The sequence below is a fragment of the Cibotium barometz genome, chromosome 48 (genome assembly GCF_041138505.1).
Source record: "Cibotium barometz isolate CiBa-2024 chromosome 48, ASM4113850v1, whole genome shotgun sequence".
NCBI lineage: Eukaryota > Viridiplantae > Streptophyta > Polypodiopsida > Cyatheales > Cibotiaceae > Cibotium > Cibotium barometz.
In genome coordinates, this window is record NC_141093.1 from 39306503 (window position 1) to 39317534 (window position 11032).

The 11032-nt window shown below is 37.4% G+C and overlaps 1 long non-coding RNA gene across 1 annotated transcript; it reads left to right on the forward strand.

Annotated features, from left to right (window-relative positions):
• The first annotated feature begins 379 nt into the window (after positions 1–379).
• On the forward strand, positions 380–1323 carry LOC147611167 (uncharacterized). The gene is made up of 2 exons (XR_015263850.1): positions 380–779; positions 983–1323. It is a non-coding gene; the product is annotated as an uncharacterized LOC147611167 (long non-coding RNA).
• The last annotated feature ends 9709 nt before the right edge of the window (positions 1324–11032 follow it).

Genomic DNA, 11032 nt, shown 5'->3' on the forward strand with positions numbered 1-11032 from the left:
GAGCATATTTTATATCTTAAAATTTAATTATTGAATTTGTTTAAATGTATACGTCTTTCGGTTAGCCTGGAACTTGTTCAACTTTAGGAAAAAACTTTTCACAATTATGAGAGGAAAAAAAAAGGGTCTTCAAATATTTAAAAATTTATTTATATTTTTGAGAAAATATAAAAAATACCTGCTAAAATTGATAATTTCCTCCTCAGGGCAAAAAGGATTCATGTAAGGTTCAGTAAAAAGATTCGTGTAAAGTTCAGTAAGATATAAGCTTTGAAAGTTGTTCTTACTCGCCTGACTTCCGTAGACAAAGTAACCCTTTTAAACCGAGTGGAAATATGGAGCTCACCGTAGGAGCTGCCACTCCTGCCATCCTTGGGGTTATGGCCGCAGCTGGCTTTTCCCAGCTGAAAGCTACCCCCGTTCTCCTCATGTCCTACTCCTCCTTGATTTTGGGCGCCATCTTGTATGTCAAGTCCATGTAGATAACCAAGGAGAGCTGGGAGGCGGACAAGTCCGTTGAAGCCTACGTCAAGTACTGCGAGGAGTTCGCCGCTTCCGATTACCCCAAACAGTTGCAGAGCTTTGCACAGGAGTCTCGATCCGCTTGGGAAACCACCGTACGCACCAAGCGCCAGAAGAACAGAGTCAAGTTCCAGATCATCGGTTTCTTCAACCAAGTCATGCTTTACAGACCAAAGAGCTTGTTTAGTGCCATGCAACAGACTGACTTTGAAGAGGCGGCAGCCTTGGAGGATCTCAGGCATCCACATGCACATCAGGTCGTTGAGAATACTACAAATTTAGCTATACAGCTGATCCTTAATTAATTCACGAGCTGTTGATAAAGGAAATGTGCAGAATACTACAAATTTATTTAATAATAGATCTCATCCTTAATTAATTCACGAGCTGTTGATAAAGGAAATGTGCTGGACTGCTGCGAAATCACGAGCTTATTGATGTATGCAATTGTTCGGCACAGGCTGGTGCAGCTGCGTGGTTCGGCACCGGTGACAATAGCAGCGAAATACAACCTGACCAAGCTTCTACGTCGGTGGATTACCAGAGCGATGGTGGGATCAGTACCCTCGACTCATCATCCACCTAACATGTTTTGGTGCCAACAACAAATTGGTCAAAACCAAGGTGCCCCCAAGTAACTTCTTGCTCAACAACATTATGTTTCCACCTTGTGCCGAACCTAATTTGACATACTGTTTTAGTTTTAGTGGATTCAAGATTGTGACCATGATTATGTTTTCCAACTGTATTCATGACCGTATTGTTCATTAATGAGTAATGACTTTCGGTTTTTCGAGTGTACTTATGTATGTAGCGTACATTAAGTTTTAATGTATGTCCTCACATGAATTTAGGCCTTTCAAGTGTACTAAATGTATGTAGCGTACCTTAAATTTTAATGAGAGTAATTTTAAATTTTAATGTATGTACTCATGAATTTCGGCCTTTCAAGTGTACTAAATGTATGTAGCGTATCTTAAATTTTAATGAGAGTAATTTTAAATTTTAATGTATGTACTCATGAATTTCGGCCTTTCAAGTCCTCTTTTTGCATAAGAAAATAATAATAAATAAATACATTAAATTCAATAATAGCGAACGCAGAGAGCCGTTAAAGCGTCGGTTTGCTGGCGATGGTGTTGTGCTGCACCTGAGCTCCTCCTCTCTCGCCCCTCTGCAAACTGCTGCCCTCCCTAGAGGCTTGAAGTCCTGTGTGTGCTTCCTTCCTTACTTTCCATAGCCCCCCCCAGGTGCATGGGCACCGAGTGGAGGGGAGCTCTTACTTTTCTCAGAGAACATGGATCTTGCTCTGGGAGTAAGTCATCTCAGCCTGCCAAGTTCACTAAAGCTGCCGTTCAACAGTTCCTACATTGGCCCGCGGCCATGGATGGCAACAGAGAAACCATGCTGAAGTATGAGCAGGTTTTAGAAGACTTCATGGACACCAAGAAAAAGCGAGAAGATTCCAAAGCCTGAGTGGAAGAGCTAAATCTAATGTTGCTACAAAAACAAGTCGAAGAAGAGGCTCAAATCAACAAGCAAGCTCCAGCTAAGGTAATGGACACATCAGGTAAACCCTCTTCCACTATTCATGTGGTTTGTCTTCCTCCTGAGCTGGTTCATTCGTTGGAAACTGATTACACAGCCCGTTGTTTAGTTGGGTTAACACTAGTTTGGTACCAAAACAGGACACTTGAGTGTCCTTTTTTGGGGGTTGTGAAAAAAAATCAAACTCCTAATGTAGGCTTTAAGAAACAAAATGCTTCATTGAGCATGTAGAACATAACCCTATGCTTATGTAAAAAATGCTAAACATATAAAATGCCTTTTTATTTGGAAGTACATAAGCAACAAAGTAGCATATGTCTTGAAAATGAACATTTTTGAGAATTTTTCCAAATATGCAAGCATCATTGTCTCAAAAAAAAATCCAATGATATCAATAGCATTTTTTCCAAGATATTTTGATAGCATACATGAGTCCACGGAGGTAGAAGTTCACCAAAAAAATCATTTTCTTTTCCTAGAAGTTTTTCCAAAAAAGTTGCATAAAATCAGCAAAAGTAACGCGTATTATCAAAACTCAATCACGCCACTAAAAAATAATGTAGCCCTATCAATGAGAATGTTGATTATTGGTTTTCATGCTTGAGATGAGATAAATAAGCCATAATTTGATGTGTATGACACTAACTTAGCCTCCACTTAAGTAGGTTCTTATCGCCTAGTTCTAAAAAAACTGTAAAAAATAAAAATATAAAATTTGATCATCTTTTATCAAAAACTAATCATAACTATGCTTGCACAAGTAGTCTACACCTATAGTTACAACAAATAATGCACTTACACAGCTTTTCCCTTTGATGAAAATCAAAATTAGGCTCATAATTAGACATTTTATGTATTAAAAACAGGTTGCGCAAAAGGCCATGTATGAGAAGAGGCCCAAAAAGTGGCTCTAAAGTTTTGGAAAATTCAAAACAAAGTAGTATTTACCCTATATAACATGGGTGCACCTCAAGTTTTACATTATTAGCTTGCATATGGAAGGAGAAAAATTCATGCTCCACCTGTATAAAAAACGTCATTTCAATATTAGCGAGTCAAAAATTTATCCAATAATTATCGTTTGATGATTCCAAGATCATGGGCTTTCCATCAAGCCAAGTTTCATGATCAAACTATGTCCCTTCTAAAAGTTGTCCAAATTACTACTATTTTGAAAACAGCAAAAATCATGCGTTTTATCAGCATGTGTCTAAGAAAACTAAAATATTGCCTTGCAAAAGCTAAGAAAAGTGCAATTTAAAAAATCTCAAGGATTTTTTGGGTCTTGAGGAACATCTGTGGATGTTAAACATTTCAAAACTCTTAATAGATTGCCCACAAAAATTCAAGAAAAATGCTAACTTTTCAGGACACTTTAGTGTCCAATTACAGAACTAGTATTAATGTTTGGGAACAATTTTAGATTAGATGACATGCTTGTAATTTTTTAGCAGGATCTTTTTTAACCAATCTTTATTTAATTGAAATCCTAATATTTTTGCAAACTATAATTTTTTTGTCTAGCGGTCTAGTGTGAAAAGACCAAACTTTAAATTTTAACTATAAATAGCCAAAGGTGCCTTCTTTCTCATTTTCACGCGATAGAAACCAAGCACGAGCTCACACTATCTCTTTGCATTCACATGGCTACCCACTTTGACAACTTCTATGAGTTCCTCTCCACCACCCCGTCGACGGGCAAGAGCGAGTTCTTTGTCATGTTCTCTCATGAAGTTGACTTTGAAAAGTTGCTCGTCCTTGCGTCCCAACATTATGAGATGCAGATTACATACATGGAGCAATACTTGGTTCCCCACTCCATCTCCTTTCCCCATTGCCCCAATGATCGATGGGTGCCTATTGAGCTGCTTAAGTACATTTAACAATATGCCCGCCCCTATATCCAGTGCCTTGAACGCTTCCTCGACATCTGCATCCCCGCAGGAGCTTACTGTACCTTCAATAAGCAGGAGGTGAAGAGGTTGGGGAAGGACAATTTAGGAACTAGGTTCCTCTCGTGGCTCGCCACTTTTGCGTTCCTCATCAGTAAGATGAGGATTCGGATGAGGAGGTAGAGATGCCTGCATTGTAGTTGGCAGGGTATTTGAGGGATGCTAAGGAAGTGAAGGCAGTAGGAACGAGTGCTGGTGTAGAAGAACAGCTTGCATCAGAGAACTTTCCAGAGGGTGCACAATTTGCAGCTGAATAGCCCACTGTAGTAGAAGATGCGGGGCCATCTTCCCCACACGACGAGAGCAAGGTGCTGCCACAGCTTGAGATCAATCTCTTGAGCACCATTGTTGTGGACATTGTTGTGGAAGGTGAAGAATACTTATTTCTTCATGACCTTGAAAAGACAACTGGCTTGAGAATGGATGAATGCTTTGGCATTATATGCACGTGATGTTAGGTGGACCTTGATACGTCCAACCTCGGTCCTCACCTAGATAGTGCTATATTACCCCTTGGAGAATCTATCGCAGAGAGACAGTTGCTTTGGTCAAGGAAATTGTGGTTGAGACCGCGGAGCAAGCCCTAGTCCCAGAGGAGGAATTCACAACCTTACAAGACAAGCTAGAGGCTAAAAAGGATACCCTTGCGGCTACTGGAGTAATGGAGGAGACCAAAGCACCAAAAAAGGATGAGGCTAAGTTGTCGATTGACCTCTCCGCTCCTACTAGCACTTTGGCAAAAGAAGACATTGAGCAAGAGGTAATAATCGACCTTTTACAACCTAGAAACATTTGTAATTATGTATAGGAAAATATTTTGATTACTCTGATTGCAGAGGGTGGTTGAAATTAACGCATTTGCTGGGAGAGGGGGCAGCACAGCAGAGACCAGGCCAAGGTCCATGGACATGATGCTGCGTTGGCGCACTATCTTGGTCGACTTCCTGTGGATGGCATCACCATTATCCACAGGGACTACACCCCTCTATCCTCCTTCACTCTCTTCTTTTTGAAAGCCCTCTCTAAGATGCTCTGTGTAGCCTCTATGGCCACAGAGCACCAAATGTATAGTTCTGATTAAAAAATTCCCTTACCTTCGATGTTTTTGGTTCTGGATTTAGGGGTAAGCTGCTTGCTCGTATAGGTATAGCCAAAAGCATAGGCATAGAGGATCCTCAATCACTCCTTGAGCACACTCTGCCTAATAACAAGAGAAGGAAGCTCAATATTATAAGAAAGCTTTTGTAAAGATGATGTATCATTTCTTATTATATGAATACAATACAATTTTTGCAAACTTACTTTCATCAAGTATATCATTATTTTTTCTAGTTTGTACCATCAATGTTTTTGTGAATGCATCAGAAATGACCCTGGGAGCCTGGGGGAGTGGTGCTAAAATAGTGCAAATTTTGAGCCTGCACCGCTGCTGTAGAGCCCAAATCTGCACTGTTTTGGCACAGCTTCCCTAGCCCTTCAAGAGCAATTCTGATGCATTGGATGTTAAATAATGTATTTTTACACATGATTAAAGGTATTTTTATCTTATAAATTATTGTTTTGTTTCTCATAATCAATGTACTCAACTTGATTATAAATGCATCAAAAATGATTCTAAGTGGCTGGGGAAGCAGTGCCAGAACAGTGCAAATTTTGAGCCTGCATCGCTCCTGTAGAGCCCAAATTCGCACTCTTTTGGCAAAGCTTCCCTAGCCCTCCAAGAGCAATTCTGATGCATTGGATGACAAATAATGTATTTTTATATATGATTAAAGGTATTTTTATTTTATAAATTACTATTTTTATAATTAATGTACTCAACTTCATTATAAATGCATCAGAAATGATCCTGAGTGGCTGGGGGAGTAGTGCCAGAACAGTGCGAATTTTGAGCCTGCACCGCCGCTGCATAGCCTAAATTTGCAATGTTCTGGCATAGCTTCCCCAGTCCTCCAGGAACAATTCTGATGCATTGGATAACAAACAATGTAATTTCACACATTATTAAAGCTGTTTTTATCTTATAAACTATTGTTCCTCATAATTAGTGTACTCAACTTTATTATAAATGCATCAGAAATGATCCTGAGTGGCTGGGGGAGCAGTGCCAGAACAGTGCAAATTTTGAGCCTGCACCGCCGCTGCAGAGCCTAAATTCGCACTGTTCTGGCATAGCTTCTCCAGTCCTCCAGGAACAATTCTGATGCATTGGATGACAAACAATGTAATTTTACACATGATTAAAGCTGTTTTTATCTTATAAACTATTATTTCTCACAATTAGTGTACTCAACTTTTATTATAAATGCATCAGAAATGATCCTGAGTGGCTGGGGGAGCAGTGCCAGAACAGTGCAAATTTTGAGCCTACACCGCTGCTGCAGAGCCTAAATTCACACTATTTTGGCATAGCTTTCCCATTCCTCCAGGAGCAATTCTGATGCATTGGATGATAAACACTATTTTTTTACACATGATTAAAGGTGTTTTTATCTTATAAACTAATATTTCTCACAATTAGTGACTCAACTTTATTATAATTGTATCAGAAATGATCCTGAGTGGCTGGGGGAGCAGTGCTAGAACAGTGCAAATTTTGAGCCTTCACCGTGCAGAGCCTACAATATGCATCATTCTATGCATAGAAATTAATTTTAATAAAAATAATGCTTTTACAATAAAAATATTTCTAATATGCATCTTTCTATGCATAGAAATTAATTTTATAATAAAAATAACGCTTTTAGAATAAAAATATTTCTAATATGCATATTTCTATGCATAGAATGAAAATAACACTCTTAGAATACACATACGAAGGGGATTACTCTTTTTGAATAACATAAAGATAAAACTTATTTGTACAAAATTTAAGAAAATTTTACCATAACCTCCTTTGTATGGCTGACCATTTTTCAATTTTTGCATTCTAATTCTACTTAGAATTTAACCCAAGATGAATTTAGCACTCTAATCTAATCAATTTATATTTTTTTAAGAGAGAACAATATGAAAAGTTTAACTCTATTTAATTGATTACACATCATGGATAAAGAAGGGCTGAATTCAATGAAGAGAAGGGGAAAGCCTTTCCATCAAGGCATAACATCCAATTTTAATTTAAAAGAAGTAAGAACTCATAAAACCATAGAATAGAATCAGAAAAAAATAGAAATTCTAACTTACATGGAGTTTTGTGAGCTATCCTCTGGCTTGAGGGATTGAGGGTTCTCTTCTTGCTTGGATCAAGAGTGGCCACCAATTCTTTGTAGAGGAAATAGTCAAAAAAACAAGTGAATTATCAAAGAAGTCAATGTTTTTGGCTCTGGGGAGAGGAGTAGAGTAACAGTGCATAAAACACTATTAAGCTTCTACAAAGGGGGAGGCTTCTATTTATAGGAAAAAGTGAGCCTCTAACCAAGCAAACTGATTCTAGAATTTTCCAGATGAGTTTGGTCACTTTTTGACCATTTTTGGGTCAGTTTAGCTTACTTTTTGGAACTAGACTTGAATTAGGAGAGAGGAGAGATGAAATATCTCATTATTTGAGAATTTAAAACTCCACCACACATGTGAAATAGGCACCTCCTTCACGAGGGGGAATCCCCACTCTGAGATGTCAAAAATTTAAATTTTTAGTATTTCCTTTGGTCCTTAGTCCACTCTTCATCTTATGTGAGTATTTACTCATTTTTGGGGAGATTTTCTTTATTTCTTCAATTTATCTCCTCCCGACATTTGGATTAATCTGATTGGTCTCTCAGAACCTTAATCTAAATATTTTAAAAAATCAGGACCCTTAGGATAAGGCCTTTTGAATAGATTATAATTTATTTCTAATGCACCTTCTGAAAATCTTTTTGAACTTCTGTTTCAGGGAAATTTATTTTAATAAGAAGACATATTTTTCCATCCAAAAATATCTAAAATCTGAATAATCTCTCTCTAGAATATTTTCTCTCTCTAAGCCAAAATAGGTGGAAACAAGATTTTTTCTTAATCTAAAGAGGGGGATTGATTCCTGGGGAAGATATTGGACATCTTGAGGGGCTGGGAAGGAATCTTACATTCTCTTGTACTTGAAAAACATGAGATGCCCTCATCTCGCAAACTGGGGATAATCCCGCGATAGTTCGACTTCTTTCTCCCAGGTGGCATCTTCAAAAGGATAGAACTTCCATTTGACCAATAATTCTCTCTTAGTTATCTTACTAAGAACCTTTTCTTGAACATCAAGGATTTCTTCAGGTTGGAGGTCCATCTGCCCTTGGGTTGAAGAAGTTAAGATTTCATCAAGCACATGATTCGAGCTTGGTACACATACTTTTTAAGAAGGCTGACATGAAATACATTATGTACTTTGAGATGAGGAGGCAGAAGAATCTCGTAGGCTAAGTGTCTCAAGGTGAGTGAAAAGAATCTTCCCACTGGCCAATTCAACTTGCATAGGTTTCCCTAATTTCTGATCTAAGACTAGCTTACGCAAGCATCCAGGGGAAATAAATGATGAGTACTTCCTGAATCAATCAAAAGCTTAAAAGGCTTACCTTGATACTCAGCTGGAGTATGGATGACGAATAATTGATGATTTGGTCCTTGGTTTTCAATTGCTGCATAAATCTATCCTCTTTCCTCTTCCACTACTTCTGCTGTTGTGATTGCTCTGGCAGCTGGCAAACTGGGGTGGAACTCTTTCTCTTTGGTTACCCTAGTTCTGGGAAGGAGTTCTTAGACTACTCTAAACAGAGGCAGATGGCTAAGCTGGAGTTCTTCTGGGATTGCCCTGATTTTGATGATAAGTTGGGCCTTGCTGCCTCTTTGGGGGAGGAAAATTTGAAGTACTTCCCGGGGTTTGGAATCTTTTAAAGTTAGAGGGTGGCGAGACCTTAACAACAAATGGTTTGGCAAAGTCCTTGCCATTTTTATAGCTTCGGCCATTGAGACAGGTTTGTCATCTTCACTAAGGTGTCCAATGGCTCGTTCATTCCTCGAATGAATCTGGCCATCAGCTGCTCTTCATCCAATTGCGGGGAATATTTGAGGAGAAGGGCAAAGGCCTGATGGTACTCTTCAATTGTCCAGCTATCCTGCTTCAGTTCTAAAAATTCATTCATTTTGGTTTCCAGGAAGCCCGGAGGACATAACCTTTTCGTGAGGTATGCCTTAAGATCAGACCAGGTCTGGGTATTTCTGTCAAGACGGTTTGTCTTGCAATGGTTCCTCCATGCAACCCTGGCCATTTCCACAATCTTTAATCAAGCGAGAGACATCTTGCTTCTCTCGTTATAGCTAGTTACATCAAAGTATTCTTCCATTGCCTCAATCCACTTTTCCACTACTTCACCTAATTGCTCCCCTTCACCCTTGAAGGGACCAGGTTGGGATTTGTGTAGGGCTTTACGAACATCCCGATCTAACTCTTCCTCATCGGTTAGAGGATCCGGTTGCCTTGCACGGGCCACGCGCCTCATGATTCTAGCAAAATGAGATTTTCATCAACTTAACTTTGACAACAGATTTATGATTATTTAATTTTTACGATTTATTCTTTAAACAGATAAGTATTTCATCATACTTCTTGAAACAAGATTTACTTTGATAATTTTATTAACCATATTCATAATCATGTGAAAAATTGGATTTTTTTTGCAAAACATCGTTTATTATCAAAAGTTTGAGATATATACATAGAGCATCACGGCTCGAAAGTCACTGCCTCAATTGCATACGTATAAAGAAGCGAAATTGCGAAGGAGACATGCCGTGATAACAGGATTCATCATCGAAAGAGGTTATGTAATTCTACTTCTAGGGATAAAGTGGCTAAGAAGCCGAACTTCCCTTAAAAAAACACATATACCAAATGCTTCCTCCAGCATTCTAGCGTAAGACGATCCTTTAAGAAAACAGGGTTTCTATGCAAGTTTTCACTTTTGATTTTCTTTTGAATACAATGAGTATATCTTAAATCAATATCCCAAGACTTTCTGATCGCAGGTCTGAATTCCAATCAAAATTCCTTGAATTCCGTAACCTTGATCCTCAGATCAAAATCAAAGGGTCTCAACTTAGTTTTAGATTCGGTGGGTGATTTGAGTGTATTTTTCCTGAACTGGTCACATCGTCTTTCCTTGAAACTGAGGAAGGAGTTTGGTCTTAGTCATAGCCTGATTCGGGATTCAAGTCTGCTAAGGTTCTTCCTGAACTACCTTTCTTGAAAAGGGGTGATATTTCAATTACTAATTTTTCTGAATTTCATTCATTGAATATTTACTTAACTGATTTCTAAACTAATCACGAATTCCTATGAGGAATATATTAATCATTTATCTAAATTTTTGACTTCGATAGATTTCTGAATTTTCTCATTACTATCCGAGTGAATATGAAAAGATAAAATTTTCTCATTACTATCCGAGTGAATATGAAACGATAAAATTTTCTCTCACAGAGTATTTACTTATTCAATTATCAATTATTCATAGAAATTTAACATAGAATTAAAGAGAACCCTTAAAAAAAATTTAACATCAATTATGCATAAAATCAATTTTTATGAAAGTAACACTTTTATATTAAAAAAAAATATTTTATGCATCACTTTATGCATAAAAATCAATATTGGTGAAAGTAACACTTTTATAATTAAAAAAATTCTTTTCTGCATCACTTTATGCATAAAACTCAATTTTGATGAAAGTAACACTTTTATAATAAAAAAATTCTTTTATGCATAAAAATCAATATTGGTGAAAGTAACACTTCTATAAAAAAAATTCTTTTATGCATCACTTTATGCATAAAAATCAAATTTTAATGAAAGTAACACTTTTACAACAAAAAAATTCTTTTATGCATCACTTCATGCATAAAAATCAATATTGGTGAAAGTAACACCATTATAATAAAAAAAATCTTTTATACATCACTTTATGCATAAAAATCAATTTTGATATAAGTAACACTTTTATAATAAAATATTTCCAATTATGCATCTTTCTATGCATAGA